The sequence below is a fragment of the Falco naumanni genome, chromosome 4 (assembly GCF_017639655.2).
Source record: "Falco naumanni isolate bFalNau1 chromosome 4, bFalNau1.pat, whole genome shotgun sequence".
Classification (NCBI taxonomy): domain Eukaryota; kingdom Metazoa; phylum Chordata; class Aves; order Falconiformes; family Falconidae; genus Falco; species Falco naumanni.
In genome coordinates, this window is record NC_054057.1 from 78,758,828 (window position 1) to 78,772,526 (window position 13,699).

Below are 13,699 nucleotides of genomic sequence, written 5' to 3' on the forward strand. Positions count from 1 at the left end.
AGAAAAACAGTGGAAAATGAAATCATCAGTTACCAATGCATTGAAAAGTGCAGTCAGTGGCCAAAAGATGGGCAAGGAGAGTGTTGCCCTAGTAAATGAATTAAAGTTTATCTCCAATTCATATTTTGCATTTATTAGCTGCTGTATCACTCAGGACAGAGTATCCAGGAAACTAGAAACTTATAACTTCTTTATAGATAGGAAAGAAGGAGGAAAGAGAGGAAAGGATGTAAGGAACCCCTAGAAAGCCAACAGTCGAGAGGACATGTATTAGATGTGGAAGGCAAAGATTCGGATCCCCACTCTGCACCACACGGAGCTTTGCTCCCTTGTGGGCAAGTTTTGGTGGTCTCACCTCATTTTCCTGCAGAAAAAAATGAAACACTGGACCTTGCAGTTCTTTACAGAACAGAATTCCTGGTTCCTGGCCAGTCCTACCTTGCAGTCTAGCTTGCTCACAAAGTTGGCAAGCATCAGTATTTCCACTGCCCAGATGGAGGCACAGAGAAGAGTACATTGACTGGCCAAGGTCACCCAGCAGGCCAACAGCAGAGACAGCAAGAGCTCCCAAGTCTCCAGAGTCCTGCTGTGAGCCATCCTTCCTCTTCTCACTGGCTGCTTCCATTCCATCACTCATTACAGATGTCATTAAAATCCAAATAAACCACAGCAAATATTATTACTACTTTCAAAAAAAAAAATATACAGGGCTGTTTTTCCCATTGATCCCTGGCAGATCAATTTCTTGAAATTTTCCAGATTGATACGAAAACAAGTAAATATAAAATAGCAATATATGACATGAATGAGAACATTCACCCTCTTTAATCATTCCCACAAGCATTTTGTCATTTTTCTGTCAGTTCTATTGATAGGAAAGGAAACCACTTCAAAATTTTAATCTTTTCTCTGAGCACGTTTTGTTCTTAAAGTTAGCTGAGATAAAGCTAACGTATTGGAAATGGGGGAGGCTGATGAGCAATATGGAAGAGCTCTCTTTGTTTCTATTTCAGAGTGAGCAAACATCCATTGGCACTTTTACAGGCATCTCACTCCTCCACTCCATCTCCTCACCTCCTTAAAATATGCAAAGACATTTTCTTTTTGAACCTTTCTGAGAAGGAAAAGGACAGATACTTCAAGTCAATCCTCCTGATTAATCCAAGAATTTTCAACAACAACAACCAGATTCCTCTATACGACCTTGATGTCAGGCTCAGAACTGCACAACTGTATTCTCACATTTTCAAAACCGGACCACATCAAAGGCATCTACACATTGCCTGTGTCTTCATTTTCTGGCCCCAGTCAAATGAAGAATAGAGGCAGAGAAGAAAAACTGTGAGCTCAGGAGTTGGTGATAAGCACCATGGCTATGCCATCCTCACTGCCCAACCCTGGAGAAGTTTGTTGCCATATTTGAATTTTGATTTCTCATGTACATTCTAACTACAAAGCAAGCCTGGAGTTCTGCACACCATATCTAGGGATAATAAAAAACATTATGAATTCATGACAAAATGATGCAATATGACACATTACAATAATATGACTATTACATCGCACAGAAGAAAACAAGAACGGCTGGGAAAGTATAAAAGGATACGAGAGGCCATTATTTGTTTGACACAAACAGAGTAAAATATCACAAGAAAGGAAGGGATGAGGAACTTCACGTTGTGCCCCAGAAGTCAGTACAACATGCAGCTGCTGCAGCAGATGTTAAATGGGTCAGCAAGTGAACAGTGAAGCATCAATGACTTTTGATTAATTGGCCCAAAAAGCTAGCATGTCTTTCAGAGGTAAGCCTAGGTCCATGAGATATGGAATTAACCCTTGAAGGGAATACTTCCATATAATATGTACAGGACACATTTTATAAACTAGAAAGACAACTAGCTCTTGTGAATGTAGATGCTTAGCCATCCCCCAAATCAGAGGCATCTAATAAAAATCTCCTCTTACATCAGTTTAGATTGCATTTCTTGGCTAGAATCCATTTCCTATGAATATAAAGTGTGTGTTTGTGCCTATTGCTTTATCTTTTTCATGCCTCTCAGACCTAGCTATTATCCATCTTGCCAATAGTTATTTATTACTTTGTGATTACAGGAAAAGTAGGTAATGACCTATTAAATCACAGACCAATGCTTATTTTCACCAAAACCAAACTCCAGTTGCCAGAAAAGAATCACTTAATTTCATATGTGGTTAAGAGTTTACTTTTTTTAAAGCTGAGATAATAGATGGTCAGTGCAAACCTTTTTCCCAGGAAACTGGCAGTTGGAGTAAGTACTGTACAGCTCATGTTTTAACTATAAACAGAGGAATTGTTCTTGATACATATTCCAGGTACAAAGCTATACCCAGGGCAGCAGAAAACAATAGCCAATATATTTTTGGTTTTATCTTACTGTGTGCTCTATAAAAGTGCTGGCATTTGTCAGCACGCTACTTTTTCCCTTCAAACAGCTACAACTGGATTATACAGACAGGTACAAGGCAGGTGGCACATGCAACCTTCCTCCAGTCATTTCAAATTATCCCCCAAAACCAGGCATGACTGCCCTGAACAAGGACCAGATCCAGCACAGATATGGGCACATTCTTCCACTTGGAACACGAGAAACAGGGAGGCAAAGAGGGGTGCCAAACCTCAGCACCATGTTTCCAAGGAAATGCTCCTTTTACCGAACAAGAGAGCCAGGTGTCGGCCTGCATCATCACTTTGTGCACTTAATTTTTTGTGATTCTTGATGAATTATTAGTATTGGCTCTGAAATGTACACAAAATCATACAGTGACAGAAACAAGCCCTAGCAAGGAAACAGCAAGAAAGAAACATGATAGATATTTAGATCAGGTATAAGCCAACTGTATGCATTCTACATGATACTATATTTAACTACTAATCAAACTACCCAAAAGTCTTTGCTAGCCAGAGGCTAAAAAATCTTACTTGGAAAGAAGTCAAGATCAATGTCAAACCAACAAAAAGTGTAGTTAAGTCTGACATGCTTACATGAAAGACACTTGTGATAAGCAACTGCAAGTCTTCTACCAAGACCCGACTGACTGCCAAAAGGTTGTGTTCATAAAGGCTAAACCAAATCACTGGCGCCGGTCTCCATCAAGAAACCTGTGAAGCTGAAAAATACTCTTCACTATGTTCCCCGAGTTACTTCCCCCACTCCCAAATAGCAACAAGCGTAGCAAAAGGGTACTTGGTGTTTTCCTATATTGCTTAACAAATGCAGTAAAGCCATCACATAGTATCTGCACGTAATACCTAGTTGCTGAAGTAAAATAGAAACTATTTCACAGTGTCTCCTCCTGCAAGGTGATTCCTAAGATAGTGGTTGCTACCTGCCTTTTGCAGTACCACCGTACTCACAGGTGATGACTCACTCAGCAGTAAACCCTAATTCAAGTCACCACCAATTTGGCACATGCTGCATCTCTGCTGCCAGGCAATTCTCTGCCCATTCCACCCATGTTTGACCTTCTTCCATTTACTCTCTTAACAAAGACACCTAAGCCCCAGTGCTTGTACACACAGAACTCCCTTCAGGGTTAGTTTTTGCTTTCCAGCTTAAGGAAACTCTTCCAAAATCAGTCTCAGCCTTCTCATTTTCAGGCTCAAATTTCTGCATCCTAATAGTAGAAGCCATTGCCTGGCTACATTTAAGGAGATACCAAGCACACTTGGGCATAATAAACCATGCACTGATGCAATGGGAAACTTTACATTGTACTATTCCCCCTTTCTTAACAAAAATTTCTCTCAAAGGAAAAAATAAATAAATAAATGAATGAAAAAGTTCATAAATGTAAGGGCCCAAAGGGGCTGAAACATCTTTCCTTCACTCCACCAAAGAGTTTTGCCTGTTTTGGGATCCTCTTACCTCTGAAAATCCTGCTGTAGGAAGTGAGTCATGGGGGTTTATTTTGCTGGAGACTGTCATGCCCAGGCACATGCAGCCTAACACAAAAAAAGCAAGACAGCATTATGCCTGACCATTTTTGATTCAGTTCTGCCACTGAGACAGCATGAGATTTGAAGTCATTTCTTAATGCTTACTAAGAAGGCCAAATCCTCAGCTGATATGAGCAGGCATAGTTCTGCTTTGACTTCAGCACAAGATGTCCAACAAAAACATGTCTCTATAGCATTGAAACCCAAAGTCATGTGTCCCTGTATGACCCCACATGCAGTCACGCAGAGCGAACAGTAAAGAATACATTTTCCTCAAATATGTTACTCATTTCTCTTCCAAGAATAGCCCCTATAGACTATCAATAAAATGGTGGTTTAGAAGCAATTCACTGTACAATGAACACAGAGATCCAGAAAATCTCCAAGGTATCAGCAGGAAACAATGATGAGAGACCTCAGCCCAAGAAAGCACATAAAACATGTTAGTTACAACACATGGAAAGTCCTGCTGACTCCTTTCTAAAGAGCCCAAAGGGTCTTAGACTCCAGGAAACTATTTGCTATTATGGGTTTACTAATACTGATGTGAAATTGGGGTGCTTTGGGCTTCGCCTGTGCAAGCTCTAATTGAAAGCTTAACTGTCCTTTTTTCCTAGAGCCAACTGTTTGTTTTTCTTCTCCTCATTATAGGCACTTTCAGAAATGAAGACCTAGAAGAAATGTGTACTGAGGGTTCCCAAAATCCTGCAGCCGAGAGAAAAGTGCAAAGGAATTATTACTGTTTCTATTTATTTATTTGTCTTGAAATACTGCCCAGAATGTCATATGACATGATAAGATGCAGGATCTCTGCAGAGAATAATTCACTGTCCAAATAAAAAGACCAGCCAAATGCCTCACTGGGTGCTCACATCATGCCAGCAACTTCTTAGATGCAATCAACACAGATGCCACAGCCAACTCGCAATAAACACTGATCTTTTCCTTTCCTGTGTCCCCTCCCGATGCTTTGCATAAAGCCCATGCACTCTAAAAGACACAGCAGAGGCTAGAAAGGAAGTCAGACTGGCAACGCCTAGATATGCGGGCTTTCCAGCCAGGAAGCAGAGGCACTCCATGAGCAATCCTACATCTGCAGGACTGTCATGGCAGTTCTTACTGTCTACCCTAGCAAGGAGTTGGAGTATCCTTCTTCCCAGCCAAGGTTACGTGGAACCCATGCTTGCCATACAGCAAAGAAACATATAAAGTATACTGTCCATTCTTAATGGGCTATATAACATTCTCTGCATGAAAATAAATAGCCTTTACCATAACAGAAAAGACCTTTTCTAGTTACAGAGATACTAATTACACTGTGTCTTGGTAAATTTTGTCCTCACACTAAAATAGGAAAAATGTCACCAGCTCAACAAAAGAATTGGAGAAAGTTTACCTCCACCCTGCAAAGCAATCTCCCTTTTTGCTTGTTGTTGGCTGTAAGTTTTGTTAGGTGATTCATTGGGAAATTTTTCAATAAAAGTATTTGCCAGGACACTTTAAAAATGTGTTAGATTTTTAACAGTACTCACAGAACCTATCCAACTGAGAAACAATCCACAGAAACCATTGTTCTGTGGAGTCTAAATTCAAAGGCCATGATATTTTGTCTTATAATTTCTTAAGGAAAATTGTAGATGAAAAAAGTGGTGCTGGGGGAAAACCTGTGTGAAGCCATAGGAGCTCAAGTCTTTTGAATTCCAACATATATTTGCAGGTCAGCGACTGAGAAGTATCCATTAGTTCCAAACATACATCATAGATTTCTTTAATAGAAAACACATGCTTGAAAGGTAATGCATTATATTAGTGTCCAGTTCTTTCAATTTCAGGAGGAGGAGTTGCTATAATTACACCCTCTAGCCTAGGGATCTATACACTACTGCATAGCATGTGCTGGTTTATACCTAAATGTTCTAGATCGGTGGCCCAAGTTGCTCACTAATTGGGTGTCTGCTACATCATCACTCATGAGGGGTGTCACTGTACAAAATTTGCAGTCCAGTAGCAGATGACAGCCCTGCTCACAGTTGCATTTGTTTTTACTACAGTTCCTCCAACCAGATGAGAGCTGGTCTTCAGGATATGGTCCTATAGCTTACTTGCACAATGGCTGTAGAGAAGGAATCCCATTCTGGCCAGGCACAGGGCTCTTGGCATCTCCCCATCCCACTTACATTGCCTTTACCAGCTGAGAAGGCTCCACAGATAGTATTCTTCTGTAGAACACAGACCTGCTACAGCCAAGTTTTGGGGCAGTCAGATCTGCCCAGGAGGCATGGGCTTCCTTTTCATTACATAGGCTCAGGTTTTGCCCTGCCATGCTTTCTGGAAACATTCAGGACAACACTGAGATGAGAGAGTTGAGAAGAGCTTTGCAGTCCCACAGGACAGACACAGATCAAGGTAACATTTTCCAAAGTACTTACATTAATGTAGGGGTGCTCAGCCTGTTTTTATAAACTTTCTTCTAAAACCTAAAGAATTCTTAGAATAAAAACAAAAATAAAACTCCCCAAGAACACTCCCCCCACAAGAAAGCCCACAAACAAAAACCCCACTTATTTCAGTCCTCACTTGGTCAGTGTATAGCTACGCCACTGTCAGTCTGGCATCACCAACTAGGAGCAGTGCCTTGTTGCAGACCCACTCCATCCCTCTCAGCACCCTCAGTATTCAGTTGCTTGAAGCTACCAAGTACCTGCAGAATCCAACTTGCAAATCCAAGGGTACCAAATGTCCTTTTAAAATACCTCCTTTTTCCTTTTTGGAGTCTTTTTTCAGCTAAGGCAATTATTACTTGTCATAAATAAGAACTGCCAGCTGTGAAAAACATTCAGTTCACTGTTCTAAAAAGACTTTATAATTGTTTCTCTCTACAGCAAAGAATTTTCTAACTAGTCTGTGGTGCAGCCAGCCAATCAGGGGATGCAGTGGAAGCAGTACTGATAAGGCTATCTATCAGTGTCAGTCAAAAGGATTGGAGTTCCCCAGAGTGCACTCACTAAGTGGAAAGTGTGGTGTTTGCAACACACTGGCAAATCTCTTGGGATTACATCGCAGATGAGGATGCTCAAGAAATACCACCACATAGAATGAAAAGATGGCATCCAACATGTTAAAATCATGTCCTTACCAGATATAGGATGTGGTTGGTTGCTTTTAAACTGTCATTCCAGAAAAAGCATGAATTGTTCACGGGGAAAAAACAAAAGTGTGACTTTGGTAATTAATGCTTAGAACAGAGTCAAGAGCAAACAGTGAGACTGAAGGAGACATTACCTTTGCAGATGATATCACCCATAGATGAAGGCTGCAAGAAAGAAGCAAGTTGTCCCAGAAAATAACTTTTGCTTTAAGTGACTTCCTTGCAGTGTCTGAAACAGAGCTGGGGCATGGGGACACGAGCTGCTCAAAACTCACTTGTCAAACATTAATTCAGACAGATTTTGATTTGCAAGAGTTTCACATTTCCAGATTTTCCCATTTATATTTATAGTTCAAACAAACCTCAAATGAAAATAAAAAAACCTTAGTTTAAATAGACAGGGCCCAGTAACCAGAAGTGATGTTTCATCCATCTTTTGAGCCTCCTCTGAGCTCTGAACTTCTTGGGAAAGCCAAAAATGGGTAAAGATTTGGAAAAATGAGCACTAATGAGTGGCTTCACTTTGTTCAATCTACAAAACAGAAAGCCAATGGGGTAGGTTGAAAGTCGTTCTATACTTTAAATGTTATTATAATGGGTGATGAGTTCCAGGTCATTCTCTGCCCTAATGGTTGAGGAAGCAGGAAGAATAACCAAAAAAAAAAAAAAATTGTTCTTTATTAGCAGCAAAGATTCTTTTGGGATACTAGGAAAAATATTTTCTTAAGGTAGTAAGGGATTGAGATACACTGCCTTTGGATGTGCAAAAAACCTTGCACTGCAGTTGCTAAGAACAGTTAAACTGTGATATGCCTTGGGAGCTGTGTGGGCTAACTTGCTCCTGCCTCAGAGCAGCACCTGGAGCTAGAAAGTCTCTGGAGGCTCTCTCCAGCCTTTCACTTCCAGCTTTCTGTGTGATACCCTAACATGATATTGAGCAATAACATTCATTCTCCCTTCCAGTGGCAAATATCTAACCAGATAATTGAGAGGAAAAAGTCTTCATGCCAAATGAGAGCACAGATGACAAAGACGGCCTTCAGACCAAGGCAATGAAGGAACAATCACATAAATGCTTACTACAGCAAAGCCAGCTATAAAAAGCAGCCCAGTCTTAGCAGCAGCAATACATCTCTGAGGGACAGAATTTCTGCAGGAATTAGTACTGCCATTTAGAAAGGCACAGCTTCTGCTTCATAAAATGAAATAATCTCAAATGAGGTCATGATTCCCACAGCCAGATTTTTGTGGTTACAAAATGGTTATTTACACTATTAGGAAAATGCTGGCTGAGGAGGTAGACTGAGTGTTTCTAACACTAGGTCTCACTGTGCTGTCAATAAAATCAAAACACTTCCAAGGGAGAAGAACTAGACCAGTACAGCAGAGCAATTCTGCAGCAAACAGGTTGATTTTTCTCTCCTGTGAGAGCAGGAGGTTCAAGCACTGACTTCACCGTCACTGCAGCAGCCACCTTCAGTGTCTCACCACCTGGAAGTCCTTCTTTCTCACAGAGAACCATGTTCACAAGGGTAGCTGCTGACATTCAGTCTTGCTTCTCCCCCAGGAAAGAAGAATGGATGTCATTTGTTCTCTGCCCGATTGCCAAGAAGCAGTCAGCTGTCACTGTTCCTTCTTATCTTCTTCTCTTGCCCACACCTGTCTGCTCTTGTTGGTTTTGATAAAACACAAGCAGGGAGCAATCCCTCCCTCATACCAGGTAGCAGAGTCATGGTACTGCTGAACTAACTGTATCTTCTCACAAAGCTTTGGGATGGAAGAAATACTAATTAGTCATTTTAACATGACTATAGGGAGAGCTGGATGAAAGCCAGTATTTTCCAAGGCAACTTGCGTGCTTATATGTTCCCAAGTTTGGGAAATATTAGCAGCTGCATTTTCAGAAAGCCATGGAAACTCATACTTAGGGGATAAATACGTTAGCCTCTGACATTCAGACACACATCCTATCTCAAAACTGAGCGCTCAAACACAGAGTTATTCTTAAATCTAAGCAATAAGCAGTAAGCTGAGAAATTTCAGGTGGTAGAGCTATACTCCAGGAGGGAGCGGCTCGTGCTCCTCACAGCCCTCCAACAGCTTTGCTGACAGGGTAGGGTACATGATGTGTGTGCACTATTACTAATCAGTGGCAGCTTTGAAATGCTCATCAAACAGTTTAACACCTCAATGGAGCAGCATAATTCAACTCATTTTGAAGGTGCTCTATTCCCATTCAAAATGATGGCTGGACCAAGTCTACAGTGAAATTGCATTTGTCCTTATGGATTGCTGTCCGGATACTGCGAAAACGTAAATTCTGTGTCAGATGCTAACTCAAGATGGGTAATTTGGCTCCAAGCTAACATATAGATACATTAGAGCCTACAGGAGAGCTCAGCACAGTACCTATAAAGGCAGGTCAGGCTGTGAACATTCGCACTCTTTCTCCCTCACTGCATTTCTGCTCCATCCACACCACAGCCCCCTCATTCTGTGTGCAGCTCAGTGCCATTTGTCCACCAGAAGTGTCACAGACAAAAAAGGCATCTCTATGCCCAGTATTCCCAGCTGTGGTGATCACACAAAAGTACTGACAGTATAGCATCAGCTAAATAGGATGCCAAGGATTACTTCAGCAATGGTAACACAAACCATGGCGAAAGAGATGACACACACAGAAACACATCCTCTTGCTGGGAAACCACAGAACACAAAGAAAATAGGTTAGATATGTCCAATGCAGGGGAAAAACATCTTAACAATATCTCAGTTTGGCTCCATAGGCAGCCACCTGGTGATTTGACCACATCACTCTTCCTCTTCATCCTGTAAGGTCTCCATGCACAGGTACCTCATTTCAACACCTTCAACACCCTGTTTACCTCTGCATGCCTATCCTCTCTTGCCAAGCTTCAGGCTGATCACAAACACCTCTCTCACAACAGTCCTGCTGTCACAGAGTCTTCCTACTTCTTTTGTACATCTTTTTTAAGCTTATCCTCAAGTTTACCCCTGTATCCACACTGAGGGCCTCTCTGGAGAATCATTTTGGCCACAGACACAGAAATTGCATACAAATTGTTCTTTGCTATTCCTTTTCTGCTAATCCCTGCCTGCTGCTCTGTCTTGACTTTGTTCTGGGCTCCTTCAGACAATTCCCAAGTACCTGAGTCAGTTCAGACCATACTCTGTTTCCCACCAGACTTCCAGCTGCCACCTCCACAAGTTCTCCTCCCACCTCACCTTTCCTCATCTGCTGCATCTTAGTAGCACACATGGCCACAGCTCGTCTTCCACACTGCTCACATAAGGGGATTGCTGTTTTGGGAGAGAACAGCAAAAAAACCCAAAACAACAGAAACCAGAACTGCAGAGGCAACATGGGCATACACAATGAGAAAAAGTGCAAAAAACTGACAGGAATATACAAATGCTGTTTTGATGCAAAATGTACGTAGAAAGGAAAACATCTAAATCAAACATTTGTGCATTGAGAAGGTGGCTGCTCTGTTTGAGGTTGGGTTGCTTGTTGCAGAGGCCTCTCTGTAAAAGTTCCCACCGTTAAGACACAAATTCTCATAGCTTACTTTCCAGCAGTGCTCATCACCTCTTATTGGTTTAACAGCTTGAGGAGGAGCTCAGCCATACCCAGTAAAAGCCTGACTTTCAGAAAGGCTTTCCATTTATTGTTTTGTAGACTGTAATTTGAATCCATAGCCTTTTGAAGGCTCAGAAAGCTAAAATTTGCACCTGTCTGACAGGTGCAATTTGCCCCATCTGCACTTGCAATTCATTTACAAATTTGAAGACATGGACTGCAGGAGCGAGCTGGAAACTAGGACCATGCATGGCAATCAGCTGAGGGGAATGTGCTCGAGCTTGTCTAGACAACAATTGAGAGAGCATAGGGGAGTGGGGGACAGATGGCGCCAAGGAAAGGTAACACCTTGCTGTTAATTGATGGTAGTTAACCACCAATCAGGGATTGCCTAGTATGCAGTGCTTACCTTCAAGAACCAATCTGTTTAAAACGCGCAGCTTCTGAAAGTGTATATAAACTCGTGCTTCTGTACAATAAATTGACATTTGCTTGCATCAAGCTGTGTCCCGTCTCTTCATTCACAGCAATGGACCTGTGTAATCTCTAGCCCGAAGTGAGCTTGGGGGGGGAGGGGAAAAAAGTTATTTCAGAAAATCATTGTTAGGAAATAGAATTTGCTTGTAACATAAAGGAAACTACCATCTTGAGTGACAAGACGGTTAAACCAAACTTCACTGCCCAGTCAAACCTACTCAGCAAGCAGCTATGACAGTCCTTACATTCATTGCCAGATCTTTCTTAAACTTATACACACACAAAACTACATGGCTGATGCTAAAAACTGATGCAAACAATGCTACTGCTCCAGTAATGCCCTCACCAGTGACCAAGCTCACCTTGCATTCTACCTACACAATCCAGGACCAATCAGTCTGTTCCTGACCTCTCTGTCTGCTGGTAGTAAGCATCAAACTACTTACCCTTAAACCAAGGCAGTACTGTAACCTGGGCTAAAGCTAAACTAAACTAATAACAAACTCATGCTTTGTAAATTTGGATTAAACTCAGTAAGTATTTTAATCAAAGAGGGAGAAACATTCAGAAAGCCTACTGGACTTACTTTAAGATTTATTACTGATATTACATTTCACATAAATTTTGCTAGTTTTTTTCAAAGCAAAAATTAAAAATCTTAGATCATTTGGAAATAAAAGTACTTAATCATTTCAAGCTGAATAAAACATCTGAGCTGGAGCGATTCTGAGTTTTTTCTTTCACAGGAAAGACAAAACTACCTGCATTTCACTCAGAATTAATTTTCTTACTGCTTTCCTCATGAAAGGCAATAGCATGGTAATATCACTTCAAGGAGCCTCATGCCCATGCTGGTATGTTCGGGTTTTGAGACCACAAGCCCAAATCTTGGTCTATATTTACAAATGGATGCACAAAAGTCTGTATGTGTATGGCAGAAAGTGACAGCTACCCTCTGCTTTACTACGTGTGCAGAGTGAAAGGGGAGATGTAGGTCCCTGTACAGCTTAGAGATCTACCAATATCTTTTCTGCGATTAACTTTGTGAATCAAGTCATTTCACCAGATCCCTTCATCATCCTGCAAAGAACGGATCGTATCGCATTATCTTACTGGTATTAAAATCAACTACTTACATTTGCATTATGGAAAAAAAACAACATTCCAAGAACCTATTAAAGCTGCTATGGGAAAGTTTTTATTCTCCAGCATCGAAGGACTCAAAGTATTATTCACACTGTTATGACTTAGCCTTTCTTGGATACAGGTGCCCACACCTTTCTAAGATGGCAGAATGATTGTAATGTTACGATGATGAATGGGATGGTATTAGTTACCCCTATGACACACAGTACTTTTGAAGGAATAGTGCATTTAAAAAAAAAAAAAAAATCAATCCCATTTTTGAAAGTGTAGAAAGACATACAAGAGAGGAGACAGAATAGTACTGCATTATAGGATGGGTGCGAGTATGAGGAATGAAAAGCATGGAGACATCTCACATGGTCATTGTCACACCACACAGTTCATTGCTGGGTAGCCCAGAGGGTGGGAGAGGTTCACCCACCCTCCTAGCACTGATTCACATCAATTTTAGTGTTAAAAGGGACTAGAATATTCACTGGTTTCTCCACCTTGCATATGACAGAATTTTACCCACTAAGTCCTTCACCAGACATATAACTTCTGAGTGAAGCTGATCTCATTTTCAGAAAAGGCATCCAGTTTTGATTTAAAGACTTCACGTGACAATGAATCCAGCACAACCCAAGGTAAACTGTTCAAATGATTAATTCCTCTTGCAGCAAAAATGTACACCTATTTCTAGGCATAACACATTTATTCCTTCTTCACTGGTTTTCCAGTAACCAGGGGAGATAGTTTTCTTTCTCAAAAAGCTGTTCCACCAAGAGAAGCTTCTCAAGGCCATTGATATTAAAGTCTACTCACAAACAGAATGGTAAATGCCTGGTTCCTATGGCTTGGTGTCTACAGAGCTGACTCAGACCTGAGAGGCACTTCTTTTGTGAACTGACACCGGTGTGGCCATCAATTGTACGTTGCAGGGGGGAAAGGTAGAGGATGAGGGGAGGCAGAGCTGCCCAGCAAGGGGGCCCAGCGTCACAGCTCTCTGGAGAGGGAGATGAGCATGAGACACTGAACCAGCAAAACCACCTGCCTTGCTTAGGACAGGAGTCCCTCAGCTGTTGATCACAGCACCACTACTGCCCAGCCAAGTTTTGTGGCTTGGCCAGGAGCAGATTTAAACACAAACAATTGAAAGGTTACTCAGGGGACTGGACACTCTCTTATCACAGGACTAAAACACCAACTTGCACAGTACTATCACAAAGGCTAAAGTCAAGAAATCTGCCACTCTTCTTGCCAGGATCAAGCAAACAAGAGTTCAGAGACAAGCCGCCAACCTTGCACTACCAAGAATTCAGGATGCTGAAAGCTCAAAACTTTTCCATCTTGACAACAGCAGTGATTTACA